The sequence below is a fragment of the Gossypium hirsutum genome, chromosome D13, assembly GCF_007990345.1.
Source record: "Gossypium hirsutum isolate 1008001.06 chromosome D13, Gossypium_hirsutum_v2.1, whole genome shotgun sequence".
NCBI lineage: Eukaryota > Viridiplantae > Streptophyta > Magnoliopsida > Malvales > Malvaceae > Gossypium > Gossypium hirsutum.
This window is the reverse complement of record NC_053449.1, coordinates 39,269,128-39,283,761: the sequence shown is the minus strand read 5'-3', so window position 1 is coordinate 39,283,761 and position 14,634 is coordinate 39,269,128. Positions and strand designations below refer to the sequence as shown.

Below are 14,634 nucleotides of genomic sequence, written 5' to 3'. Positions count from 1 at the left end.
AACAACGTTGGGAATGCAACAAAAACATTCAGAAATATGTTCTTCACTATGATGACTCGATTATTTGAGTAATTCATGAGAACCGAATCTGAGCAGCAACCTCAACAACCAAAACATCCTTTATAACCACACCCAAAGGTAGTGCAGCTGGCAACACTTGTTCCACCTACACCTACAATAGCCTTTCCTAGGTTTGATCCTGTCTGAGAGATTCAAAAATGAGGAGCAAAATAATTTTGAGGAAATAAAAGAGATGACCCCACTACAGCAGAGCAATAGCTATCTCGATAATGAAGGGTTATTAAAGAGCTAAAGTGTAGTAAAGAGGATAGCCTTTGGTGTAGGAAAGCATAATAAGCATTACCCTTGAGCATCAAATCAGTTGGGAATTGTTCTTAGGAAGGTTCTATGAGAAGTATATTAATCCACCATTAGTAACCAATAAAGAAGGACATTCTGTATTTGAAACAAGGTAGAATGTCTATCCTAGAATATGAGCGTGAATTCATGCGGTTGAATATGTATGCTTAAAGTATGTTTCCCTCAAAAAGAGACATGTTTGCTCAAAATAAAAACTAATTAGTTTTTACTTGTCAGTTTATGAAAAATGAATAAAAACTTAGATGCCTATAAATTCCAAGTGAGAAAAACAAAGAGGTTATAAAAATGAATAAACATTATGAGGGTTTTTGAAGGCGTCTAAGACGAATTAGTTGCATCAAACCCCTAAGGTCTTATTTATAGGAGTTTTAATAGCCCGAATTAGTTCTTTGAAATGTCCTAAGTCTTCGTGTAAAGTTGATTGTGTGGACGAAAATAGCCTCAGAAGAATTGGGCACCACGTTGGCCCTATGTCAGCTCATACCAGGTTTATGGCACAACACGAAAGTTGATTTGTTGCTTCCTTCATTTGTTTCATGCTTTGACGGCTCGAGAAGCTTTTGCATCACTCGTCCCTTATTCCTACATTAGTTGGGCCTATAATTCATCATCCTACACACTCAATTACACAAATTAGCACTACCTAAGGCACCTGTTAGCCTAATAGGTCACAACACTCACAAAATGTGTTTAAAACACTTAATTTTATTAGTATTTAATCTTAACTACTAAATACCAAAAACACAATATTAAATACTAAATTAGCTAGAAAACAAGCTCATTAAGTTCAAAAATAGGCCAAAATTACTACTACATTTTATGACGGGTCAGTGTCGCGACACTGCATCAATATCGACAGCTCCACTCTGATGTCATCCATTATGTTCTTGGGCTGCTAAATAATCATCCTGCACACTCAATTGAAAACATTTGAACTACTTAAAGCTCGAATTGGCCTAGTAGGTCAAGAAATGTCACTTTTAAGTGTAAAAAAATGCTTGTTTTGTACTTAAGCTACTAACTGCCTCCGGACGTACTAACATTCAAAGTGTGAGTACTGCTATAAAAAAAGTTGTGAGGCGATATCCACAAATATATTGGTTTAATTGTAATATATATTTTACAATGAAGTAGATGAGTACTCCGAGAATCGTACCCAAGGGAGGCGAGTACTAAATCAATCTTAACCTAAACAATTAAATATCTAATTAATACTTAAAGTCAGTTATAGTACAATAGTATAATAAGAAGTCTTTCTATGGTTTGTAAAATAATGAAATAAAATATCATAAAAATAAATTAAAACTACAAGAGATAGAGATAAATAAAGTAAATCAAATCTGAGGATGGGTGGTCAGCTCGCTTCAGCAATTCCAATTAACTATTGCCTTGGGTTACTCGTCAACCAACTAGTCACTACCCTAGCAGGATCTCTCGATCTTCCACTAACATAATGAGTCAGTAAGAACTACTTATCTTCTGACCTCACAGTCCAGACTGGATTGGGGTAAAGGTGTTTGCAAATATGCAATACCAATTTTGGGTTAATTCTCACCTTGATGACTTTTTAGGGTTGTCTGGCCTAGGGTTTGTTTCATGTTCTTCCTTTTCCAAATAGTTGATCCGTTGAGTAACCCTACAAAATAGTTAAGAGATCATGCCTCCACTCGCTAATCCCTCCATAGAAGGATTAGTTCCTCATGGCTTTCATAAACAATATGGAAAGAATAGAAGAATTAATCATAGGGAATGGATTGAAATAGAGAGTTTAAGAAAGCCTGATTGATATTGATGAATAGTGTGAATCCACAGGAGTTTATCTATTTTACAATAAGATCTCTTGAAGAAAACAAATAACTAAAACTATGAAAACCTAAAGAAAGCAAGAAAACAAAACATTAAACCTCAAGAAAGAATCTAATCTAATGGGATGCCTCCTGTAATGTGTGCCAACTGAGCCTATTTATAGCCTTCAAGTGGTCGTCGTCCTTAACCCTAGGTTAGCTGACATTCTCGAGCCTTAAGTTTGATTGTGCGGGCCGAAACGCTCATGCTTCGTGTTTTATTCTCATCACAGTGTCGATGTCGCGACACACTAGGACCTGTGTCGTGACATAGCTGCCAATATGCTCATTTGCAACCATATTCAGGGGTATGTCATGACGCCCTTAGCCTGTGTCATGACATTGAAGGCAGTTTCTTACTTTCTCCATTTTATCCTCTATGTTGTGACATCGTAGCTTCCATATTGCAACATGGTGTCTAGTATTGGTCCAAAAGGCCTTCTAATGGTCTCATGTACACTTAAAAAGTAAACTAGCTCTGTTTTAGGCCTCATTCAGCCCTTAAGGTCAATAAAATACTCAATGTGCCCGTTTTATTGGATGTAAGCAAAACTAAAGAAACTTACTTAAAACATAAAGAAAATGCTTGTATTAAAGCTCCTTAAATGTGAAAACTAGTTTAATCTGCTACACCAAATTACAGCAGATCAAACTCCCCTATACTTAAGTCATTGCTTGTCCTCAAGCAATCATAAACAAAGATGACAAATAAAAATGACGAGCCTTGAGCAAGTATGGTACAAGTATTGATTTTGGATCATATGACTTAGGTCTTTCATGTTTACTAACAATTTCGACATGATGTGGAGTTGACTTACCACTTTTCATCGCAAACATCTAAGTTCAGTATGTTACAAAATATACAAGTATTAAAGTTCTCATCTATAGGAACCCATCAACAAACCATACAAGTACTTTGATTGTCAGAGCAGAATAAAAATAGATATTTATGTCAATGTTTAGTATGTTGTTCATTCATGTACAATGATACTTAGGTCACATAGGGCTTTTCGGCTTGTAACACTCTGAGGCTTAGGACAGGTATGAAATTCAAAAATAGTAAGCATCAAAAGGTTATAAACACGAAAATAGTTTGGCACATCGTATTGATCCTTATTCTTCCCCCATTAGTTACCCTTACCCGCTCACCGCCTTATTTCTCCTTCTCTCACCTTCCTTGTCTCTTCATTTACAGGAAGTCATAGCATGACACAGTAACTATGGCTAGCCTTACAAGTTTTTTGTACACTAATGAATGAGTTTTTCTTTCTTTTGTGACTTTGTGAATTTTCTCTTTTTCAATACATCTCACTCATAAATACTTTTTCGCTAATTTAAGACTTTTTTCTACTCATACCAATTCTCTTTTTGGATTTTTCTTTCTGTTTCGCACATTAGGCTAACTTATAGTTCCTATACCACACCAATCTTTTCTATTTCGCTCTAATTTTACAAACTCCACCTTGATGTATCTACTTGACCCACAATATGTACGGCTAGATGTCTATAATCGTGCAGTATAGGACCAAAGAAAAATGGCATATAAAAATTAACATTTTCAAGCTCGGGGTTTGTAATGTGGTTCATCAAGAAGTGTCAAAAGGCTCGAAATTGGTACTAAATGTGAAGATAAATAGGATAGCTTTTTGGATCTAGATGTGTTCCAAACAATGCCTTAGGTCATCCCTAAATATCTCATAATGCACAAATTTAATCAACCAAACAAACACAAATTCAACCATTTATCATTCATACTAGCATGCTCGTTTCCTTGTATTTTCTATATCACTTGGTACAAATGATAGCTTAATACCTATTTACAATGTAACATATAAAAATTTAGTAGTCTAATAATCAAAAGTTTAAAATCAATTATCATTATGCCAGATTTATTCATAAACACAAGCAACCTATGTACATGATCCTAACCAATCACTTTTATTTCTACAAGCTCAAGCACACAAAAGACAAGAAAAACCAAAGAAAATTAAAAATTTGAAGCAAATTTTCTATGTTACCCCCCACACTTTAGTTGACACATTGTCTTCAATATTTAGCCCAATAATAGATAAGGAAGGAAGTTACCTAATTGATCGTAGTCGCTTGTGCCAACCTTTTTGACAAAATGGGTGTAGCTATCATTTCTTATTGTCACTTGTTGTAGTCTTTTATCTGTTTGACTCGTAGCTCAGTTTATTGTTGGAACAAGGTGTCCCTAATAATGCTTTGGGATGGTTTCAACGACTATTCAATAGATGTCATAGGTACACTTGCCTTTTTGTATAAAGTTGTCACTAGATGCGAAAAGAATACTCCCACCTTCTAGCTACTAATGCATCTTCCCATGTTCTGGTGGATCCATTTTCCAACACATTCCTGCTTTTTTTGCAAAATGGCATAGAGTAAAACTGCTCTAAATTCGTTAACATTAGAAACATTTAAAGTAGGTACAATTCGTGTGCAAACAAATTGAATCCACATCTTAGCTTCAGGAAACATAATAGCTTGATGGAAATATACTGGGATATTGGTACATGTGCGATACTTACATTCGCCACTTCCTTTAGTTAAAAAGTTTATAATATTACCCATATCTATGTCTCTAAAATATTCTAAGTCAGTTTCCTCAATGAAATCATTCTCATACTATGGAACATTATTAAAGTCGCAAATTATTCTAGGGGTTACTTGCACTTGTTTCCCCAGCAAAAGTATTGTATCCCATATATGACCTTCTGTATTTCTGGACTCGTGGTCAATTAGAGATGCATAAAAATTTTGGATAATGGGGACCATGGCATTATCCTTTAGGATAATCCAAAAACGTTCCCATCGATGATATCTAACTAGAGACCAAATTTCTTTACACAAAATCATCGATGGACCAAATCCTCTCTCTTGGATGAATGTTTTTCCTTGAAGTTCATTAAAATACTTTTCAATATTTAGACTTAGAAAAGTAAAGGGATTTTGAACCATCGATGACTTCGTTTCCATTGTTCGCCTAACTTTCTTAGGAGGCATGATGTTTCAATCCTAATAATTTACTAAATAAATGATTTAATGGAACAATAAAAAGTTTGAGTTTAGGAACCTTTAACTCTAATATATAGTCGACGTTCATTTGAATTCCTTGCTTGCTGTGTCCCTGATCCTTATTGTTCTGAGGATGATAAAGGAGTTTGTGAAAAGAAATTTTGAAAATTAAGGGTTTAAGGTTTTAGAGGTATTGAGAGATTTGAGAGAGTTTGAGAGAGTAAGTGAAACAGTGTTTTAATTAGTAGTAAATATAGTTTTAGGTTATAAAATTAGGGTTTTAAAAGGTTAAAAATCGAGTAAAATTGATGTTTAAGCCGCCGGGTTGTACAATGGGTCAGGTCAACCCTACAAAAATTTGCAATGATGTCATGACACAAGGGTTCCATGTCGCAACATCCCTAGTAGAATATCGATGTTGCGACACAGGGGTTCTATGTCGCAACACATCTGTTAGTTTGGAGATCTACAGGGATTATCTGCTACATCACGAATTGCTATTGTCATGTCGCGACACCGACTCTGTTTTGGCCCAAAACTCTATCTTAAGGATGTTTCAATACAAGGATAAACATACATCAAATAGAAGTTAAAATCTAAACTATATGGTTAGTTAAGTATACAGTAATTTACAAATATCATGCAGCAATTCACAAATTTTACGTTATACTGCTTGATTTATTCAACAGTATTGTCAATTCACCCGTGGATGATCTTTTTATTCTATCAATATTGGTCCACCGCCTATCATGCCATTCCACCCTTTCCCGTTTGTCCCTTTCCTTGAACCTATGTATTATTTCTACATACATAAAAGGAAGTGTGTCCATTAAATCGGGGACATTAGGAATAAATATCTTTTTATATTGCTCCCCTATCTTTCTCGCTCGGTTGATGGCCACATTTAAAGGTTTCAGTCTCACCATTAATCTTCATAGTTAATTCACTTTTCTCTAAATCAATGGTAGATCTAGACGTGGCTAGAAAGGGTATCCCTAATAAGATCGATATTTCATGATCTTATTCAAAATCAAGCACCACAAAATTCGTGGGCATAATAAAACTTCTCACTTTGGCTAGCATATCTTCTAGCACTCCCTTTGGATGTACCGATGAACTATTAGCCAATTGTAATGTTATATGAGTTTTTTTAAGATTCCCTAACCCAAGTTTTTCAAAAATTGATAAGGGCATTAAATTGATACTAGCTCCTAAATCATGTAAAGCTCTATTAAATTGAATACTCTCTATCTCTATGGGAATAGTAAAACTTCCCGGGTCTTTCAACTTTTGAGGTACCTGTCTTGAAATAATCACACTACAAAAAGTTCTTAAATTAACTTGTTCTCCTACCTTGATTTTCTTACGCCTTGCCATCATCACCTTTAAAAACTTGGCATACTTGGAACCTTTTCAATTAACTCGATTAAAGGTAGGTTAACATTTAATGTTTTAAACAAGTTTAAAAAACTCACAAATTCATATTTGTCTCAGTTTTGCTTTTATTCTAGTCTTGATGGGGATAGAACTTTTGTGATTCCGGCATCTTTAAGTGTCTATTTTCCTATTTTGATCTTTAGTGCATTCTCCTCCTCTAGTTCAGGTCTATTTTCTACTTCTAGGGAGTTATCTTGAGGTTCATCAATATTGTCCATAGTTACCTCTGGGTAGGTATTTTTGGGCTACTTAGTACTTTGCCTAATCGAAGTGCTATAGATTTCACATGCTCTTTACCTTCCCTCCGTGGATTATCTTCTATATTGCTTGGGATACCTATGCCAATTTGTCTTTTAATGTTGCCCATCATGCTCATCAATTGGCTCATTTGATCTTTGAGCTTAGTCAATGTTCTTATTGAGTTAGTGCACTTAGATTGCATCTGTTTCACATCTGTTCTCATTCACTGCATCTCTCCCTCAATTCTATCCAGACGTTGACCACATGTAGTATGGTCACTAGGGTTGGTTCCATCTTGAGCTTTCTACAAGGAAGAAGGTCGGTAATTAGTATTTCTTAACTTGATTTGAACTGTTACCTCCTCATTGGTTTCCTTCCCATCTCAAATTTAGGTGGTCTCTCCAACCGAGATTGTATGTATTTGAATAAGGGTTTCCACCCTTATTCCCAATATAATTTATATCCTCATCAAGATTGTTGATATAATGGAAGAGTGGCTTGTCTCCTTCATGCATAGATGGTGTAAAAGCAGATTCGATACGGTTGAGTCTATCCACTATTTGTTGATACTTATCATCCTCTTGAATAGCTTTGACCGTAGTGGGTTTCTGGCCATATATGAATCATTCAGTCAGCCATTGACAAGAGTTTAATGCAATATTTTCCATATTTTTGTACGTGTCCTCATATGTCCTATTTAAAAGGGCTCCTCCTACTACTCCGTCTAATCCAGATCATGCGTTTGGATACAACCCATTATAAAATACCTGCAGTCGTATTCACTCTTGAAATCCGTGGTGCGGGCATTTTTAAATCAACATCTTGAATTATTCCCATGCCTCATAAAAACTTTCTCCTTCCATCTGTCTGAAGACAACAATCTCCCTTCTTAGTTGGATTGCTTTACTAATTGGGAAAAAATTTTGTAAGAACTTTCCAGCGAGTTCATCCCATGTCGTGATAGACCCTGGTGCCTGTGAGTCTAACCAAGAAAAAACTTTATAAATCAATGAAAAGGGGAACAACTAAAGACGAATAGCATCATCAGTGACCCTGTTATACTTAAAAGTATCACAGAGTCGAAGAAACTTTTTTAAATGTTGATTAAGGTCCTCTATCATAGTGCCCCTAAATTACAGATTATTGTGGATCATTTGCATCATCGCCGACTTGATCTCGAAATTAATAGTTGTAATTTTCGGTCTTGTTATACTTTCTTAAACCATGTCTAGACTTGGTAGGCATAGTCCCTTAAAGTTCTCTCATTTTAAACCATATGCACATTTGTAGGTAGCTGTAGTGCTGTTTGGTCTCTTAGGGCGTTATCGTCAACGTCGCCGAACAATTGATAGTCCTGTGGGACGTTGCTTATAGCAAGTGGGGGTTGTTCTTGCATCTGAAGTTCCTGCTACTATTGCTACTGACGGTGATTCCTTTGGATTATTTTCTCTAGATCTATGGCTGCTACAATCGGTGTGCCCCTACTGTGAGTCATACACTAAACCCAAAAAAAGAGGTTAGCAGCAATAAATGGAATACAATCTTATCTATAACTTACAAATTTCTTAATTATTCCATTAAATCGCAAAAATTAAAATTCACCTAGTGACGTTGCCTCCCCCACAATGGTGCCAACAACTTAACTGTCTCCAAATATACTAACGTCAAGAGTGTAAATATTTCTATAAAATTAAGAGTAATAAGGTGGTATCCACAAGTATACGGATCGAGTTGTAATATAGATTTTACAACGAAGTAGATGAGTACTCCGAGGATCGTACCCAAGAGAGGCGAGTACTAAATCAATCTGAACCTAAACAATTAAAGATCTAATTAATACTTAAAGTCAGTTATAGTACAATAGTATAATAAGAAGTATTTCTATGGTTTGTAAAATAATGAAATAAAATATCATAAAAATAAATTAAAACTACAAGAGATAGAGATAAATAAAGTAAATCAAATCTGAGGATGGGTGGTTAGCTCGCTTCAGCATTCCAATTAACTGTTGCCTTGGGTTCCTCTTCAACCAACTAGTCACTACCCTAGTAGGATCTCCCGATCTTCCACTAATAAAATGAGTAAGCAAGAACTACTTATCTTTTGACTTCACAGTCCACATTGGCTTGGGGTAAAGGTGTTCGCGAATGGGCAATACCAATTTTGGGTTAATTCCCACCTTGATGACTTCCCAAGATTTTCAGGCCTAGGTTTTGTTTCGCGTTCTTCCTTTTCCAAACAGTTGATCTGTTGAGTAACCCTACAAAATAGATAAGAGATCATACCTTTACTCGCTAATCCCCTAAAGAAGGATTAGTTCCTCATGACTTTCATAAACAACATGGAAAGAATGGAAGAATTAATCATAGGGAATGGATTGAAATAGAGAGTTTAAAAAAATCTGATTGATATAGATGAATAGTCTGAATCCATGGGAGTTGATCTCCTTTAGAATCAGATCTCTTGAAGAAAAAAAATAACTAAAACTATGAAAACCTAAAGAACGCAAGAAAACAAAACCTTAAATCCCAAAAAAAAAATCTAAGCTAATCCTATAATGTGTGCCAAATGAGCCTATTTATAGCTTTCATATAGCTGTCATTCTTAACCCTAGGTTAGCTGACGTTCTAAGCTTTAAGTTTTATTGTGCAGACCAAACCGCTTATGCTTCATGTTTTATTCTCATCACTGAGTTGATGTCACAACACACCAAGACTTGTGTCGCGAAATAGCAGCCAATATCCTCCTCTACAGCCATCTTCAGGGGTATGTCACGACACCCTCAGCCTGTGTCACGGCATTTAAGGCAATTACTTACTTTCTCCATTATGTCCTCTATGTTGCGACATCCCATCTCCCATGATGCTGCATAACGTCCAGTATTGGTCTAAAATACCTTCTAATGGTCTCCTGTACATTCACAAAGTATGTTATCTCTCCTTTAGGCCTCATTCAACCCTTAAGTTCAATAAAAGACTCAATGTGCACATTTTATTGGATGTAAGTAAAACTAAATAAATTTACTTAAAACATAATGAAAATACTTGTATTCAATCAACTTAAATGTGAACACTAGTTTAATCTGCTACACTAAATTACGGCAAATCAACTACTAGTGCTGATAATAAAATAATTAATCCTAAAGTGCTTAGGAAACAAGCCCCTAAAGTGCTGAAATGTACCAAAACTACCATCACATTTCCTGGCAGGTTAGATACATCATATTTACATGACATATTTTGATGGAATAATGTGAAGAATAATGTTTTTTTGGGATCGCCTCTATGTTTATTCACTCTATAACTGTGTGGAATACATTGATATGCTTCCAAAATTTTAAATTTATAATACATCATTATTAGGTTATATTATTGAAGAATTGGTTACACTGTACATACCCGTCAATTAACTGTTAAGCCTCTCCATTTTTCAACATTCGTCTATGTTGCATGTGTTAATGTATAAGTGTTTGCTTGTGGACAAGGAAAAACTTAAGTATGGGGGAGTTTGATCTTGCGTAACTTGGTACATCAAACTAGGCTCTTCTTCACACTCGAGAAGCTTATTCCCAAGTAATTTATGAGTCTTTTACATATTTTTTTTAACTTTTAGTTTTTATCATTAATAATCATCTTTGTTTAGTTTTACTACTTTCGAGACCCAAAATGAAAAAATGGTGTCATGGAGAACCAAATGATGTGTTCAAGTTGGTACAGGGAGACAACAAGGGCCCGACCTTGAGCAAACAACATTCAAGGTGGGTGTCACAACATTAATTTAATGGAAGCCGTGACATAGAGTTCCCTTGCCTCAATACTGTAAAACTTCAATGAGAAATCAATTTGTGAATGGACTATTGATAGAGTCATGACAATGAGGTTGTGGGGGCGCGACATTGAGCCCAAAGTTGCGGCACCAAGCTTCCAAGATGCGATATCACTGAAGGTTGTTAAAGTGGAGAAATTGTGGGTACCAATAAGGATGTTGCAACATTGGGAACCCCCAAAGAAAAATTTTGCCTACTTTCAACGATGTCACGATACTGAAGCCTGAATGTCGCGACACCCCTGCTTGACAAGGTGACAATTATTGTAAGGGTAGTCTTTTTTCCAAAACCAACTCAAGTCGACACACACTTTTTAAGGGCATTTTTGTCAATGTTAAAGTTGAATTCTCAGTTGTTTAAAGATTTTTTTAACTGTCAACTAAGAGAGCCAACTTTTCTTTCATCTTTGTAGCTTAGTACTTAGTTGTCTTCTCCATAGTTTTAGGTTTAGGTCATTTACTTCTCTGAGTTTAGTTGGTATGCTTATTAGGTTAGTTAGTCTTTACTACAACTTTCTCATTTGCTTTGCAATTTATATTACTTGAAATCCTTCAATATATTTAAGTTATGCTTGGTGGTTGGTTGGTGGTTGGTTGATGGAAATGTTGCTTGGTTAGTTTTTCGTATAGTGACTAAATCGTAAAAATTGTACTAAATCGAATAAACTTCAGAACTTAGAGTTGAAGAATCTAGGTGAATATTTAGGTAAGTGAGACCGAGAAGAAAGCCTATCGAGAATCAATTTGGTTGTCCCAAGTTAGTTCGGTGAGGTTGAGATATAAACCAGACTAAATTTTCTAATTTGCTAAAATGGTGATTGAAAGGCAAAATTTAACCAATTAAAAGTTAAAGCTTTTTAGATCCCTAATACAAACACTAATCAGCAACATAGAAGTCAACCAACTACTTGTGTTCATTAAATTGTTAATTGTGTAATTTCCACTATTTTACTATTTAGTCTTTCTTAGTGTTAGATAGTTAATTGGTTTAATTATCCCTTCAATATGATTTGCCGTAATATGATACTTAATGTGTAGTTAGCTAGACTTCTTGTTTGCATGCTTATTTCACATTAATCACTTCGTCCCCGAACTCTCTTGGGTTTGATCTTTGGAATACTTGAAGTGTTCCATTGTAACACTTAAAAATATTACAACTAACCTGTCACACTTGTAGTACACCTTTATAGTTCTAATTGTATTTGTGTTGATTCATAGCCTCAGTGCACGTACGTCGGGGCGCGATCACTGGGTAAAGTAGGTCATAAAAGTAATCGTATAGTGTTTGACCGAAGTATCAGGTTTCTATTCGGTATTCGTCAAACTAGTTATAGTTGACTGTCAAGCCAAGGTAGCTTGGCCTCTAAACATGCCCTTTAGTTTGTCTAAAATTATTATTGAAATCTTATAGCTCTTTAGCTGCTTATAAAGGGTGCTAGTCACACTTGTCATCATTTAGCAACGAGCTATCTCATTAGACTCTTCCCAGCATTTTCTAATCTCAGCTTGAGTGGCCAGAGAGCCTTTATTACCAAAAACCATTTTGAGTTTGTTACAGCTCTAGACAATCATGAGGTTCTTTGTCTATTCCCTATAGTTATTTTTGTTCAATTTGTTCTCAGTAAGTATACCCGATAAGGGTGTAAGTGTCATTTTCAAACTGAAAATAAAAAATCCATTCATTATTATCATTGTATTAGCCAAATAAAATTTTTGAAAAATTCAATATGCACTAAGAAGATACATGCATCTTACATTAAATCTTGAAAACATTTGTAAGTCGTTGCAACGATAATTCCTACACCCATTGAATTAAATCACCTTGGGGAAATCTTCATCAACTAGTAAGAACATGGATTTCCATACAATTAATATGTGAACCTAATCCCTTAGGTATTCACACATACTAATAATTGATTCACATTTGGCCATCATCCAAACTTAAGTAGGGCTTCGTGGGCACTTACTTAACTAGAATATTCTTCAGTGTATAACCATCAACTCAACATCTATCATAACATGTACCATGAAAGAGTCATCTACGATAATCTCACCAAGTAACATGTATTGACTAGTTTTCATCTATAAAAAAAACTTCTTTAGTGAATTCCACATGTAATACCTACCTCATGCCAACAAATTATTATATGTTATCACAAGATACTTATCTTATAACAACCTGTTTTCAGTAGAACCAAAAACGATGGTTTTGGAACCTTATTTTTTGATGATCAAGTCAGTAAATATTAATAATAGTCAATTATGATATTATATTAGATTTTGGCCCAGTAATTTTGGTGATTGAATGGTTAATTAGAGTAAAAGGACTAAATCGTAAAAACTGTAAAATTTAATCGCTATTATTTTTATTAATTAAAAGGCTTAATTAGTAATTTTTTAAGGGTTGGAATGGCAATTAGACATTTTTTCCATGTTGGTGGATGATTACTATTAGACTTTAATGAATTAAGTATTAAAATTTAGGTTATTTTATTAAGGTAAAAATGATAAAACATTAAAATAAGCATGAATTAGTCATCATCTTATTTTGTTTTCTCTTCCACTAGAAATTCAAAGGGAAAAGAGCCAAACCACCATTTTTGAATGCTCAAACCATTCAACTCTTATATGTAAGTTGATTTTAAGTCTGTTTTTCGTAAATTTTATGTTTTTGAGATCATTCTAGCTTAATTTAGCTAAACTAGGTACTAAACTATAAAATTGTTAAAAGAATTTAAAAGATAACATTGTTTTTTTTTGAAGCTTTTTGGATTTTAAATGGTAGAGTTTGAAGCTTTCTTATGGAATAGGACTATTTTGTAAAGTGGTTTTTGATAGTTTTAAGTTTAGGGAATAAAACGTAATGATGCCGAATTTAGTATAAAAATTCTATAATTTTTTATTCTAGAGAGTTATTGAAGGATGGTATTGAAAATGTAATGAAAAATAGAGCTCAAAATAAAAGATATGCAAGTTTCGGTTTTAGGGACTAAATTGAAAAAAGGTAAAATTCTAGGGAAATGTTGCAAAATTTTATTAAAGGTTCATATGCATATATTTATACATTATAAGGTATTTGGAGTTTTTAATTAAGTTAAATTATTATTTAACACCCCTAATCCGTATCCGTCGCCAGAATAGGGTTTTGGAGCATTACCGAGTAATCATAATCTAATAATTCATTTCAAACATTTCAAAAATCATAAAATGATTCATCATTAACATGCATAAAGTCACTTATTAAGTCCTTAAGGGTTTGAAAACACTATATAAATAATTTGAGATTAAATCGGGAACATTTGAAAATTTTTAGAAAAAGTTAGAAAATTTTTAGCTACAGGGTTCACAAGTTCGTGCGATCAAGCTGTGTGACTCACACGGCCAAGTCACACACCCGTGTGCCTGGCCATGTGGGCATTCAAAGTAGGGACACACGGCTGTGCCCCAACCTATGTCTGTGTCCATGTCCGTGTAACTGTCCGACTTGGGTCACACGGCCAAGCCACACACCCGTGTGCTAGGCCGTGTACCCTTTGAAATGGCCTCGCACGCCCGTGTGTCTCACACGTCCAAGTCACACGCCCGTGTGTCTGGCCTTGAGGACATAAAAGGTGCCTTAAATAATAATTTACCATTCCCTACAAGTTTGGACATTAAACAATTCAAAAACCATTCGGTTAACCAGTTCAAAACACGATCAAATACAATCAAAACATGTCAAAACAATCATCCTAGGTGCCTAACCAATGTACTTCATTGGTACCACATTTATATCCTCAATTCATATCATCAAAGCATCACTTAAATCCAAACTATAAACATATAAAATTTAATTCATTTTGCCTAGTTCATGACCACTTAAACGTCAACT

The 14,634-nt window shown here is 34.8% G+C and overlaps 1 non-coding gene across 1 annotated transcript; it reads left to right on the top strand.

Moving 5' to 3' along the window:
* The first annotated feature begins 7,727 nt into the window (after positions 1-7,727).
* LOC121225797 (small nucleolar RNA R71) lies at positions 7,728-7,834 on the top strand. The gene has a single exon (XR_005923701.1). It is a non-coding gene; the product is annotated as a small nucleolar RNA R71 (small nucleolar RNA).
* The last annotated feature ends 6,800 nt before the right edge of the window (positions 7,835-14,634 follow it).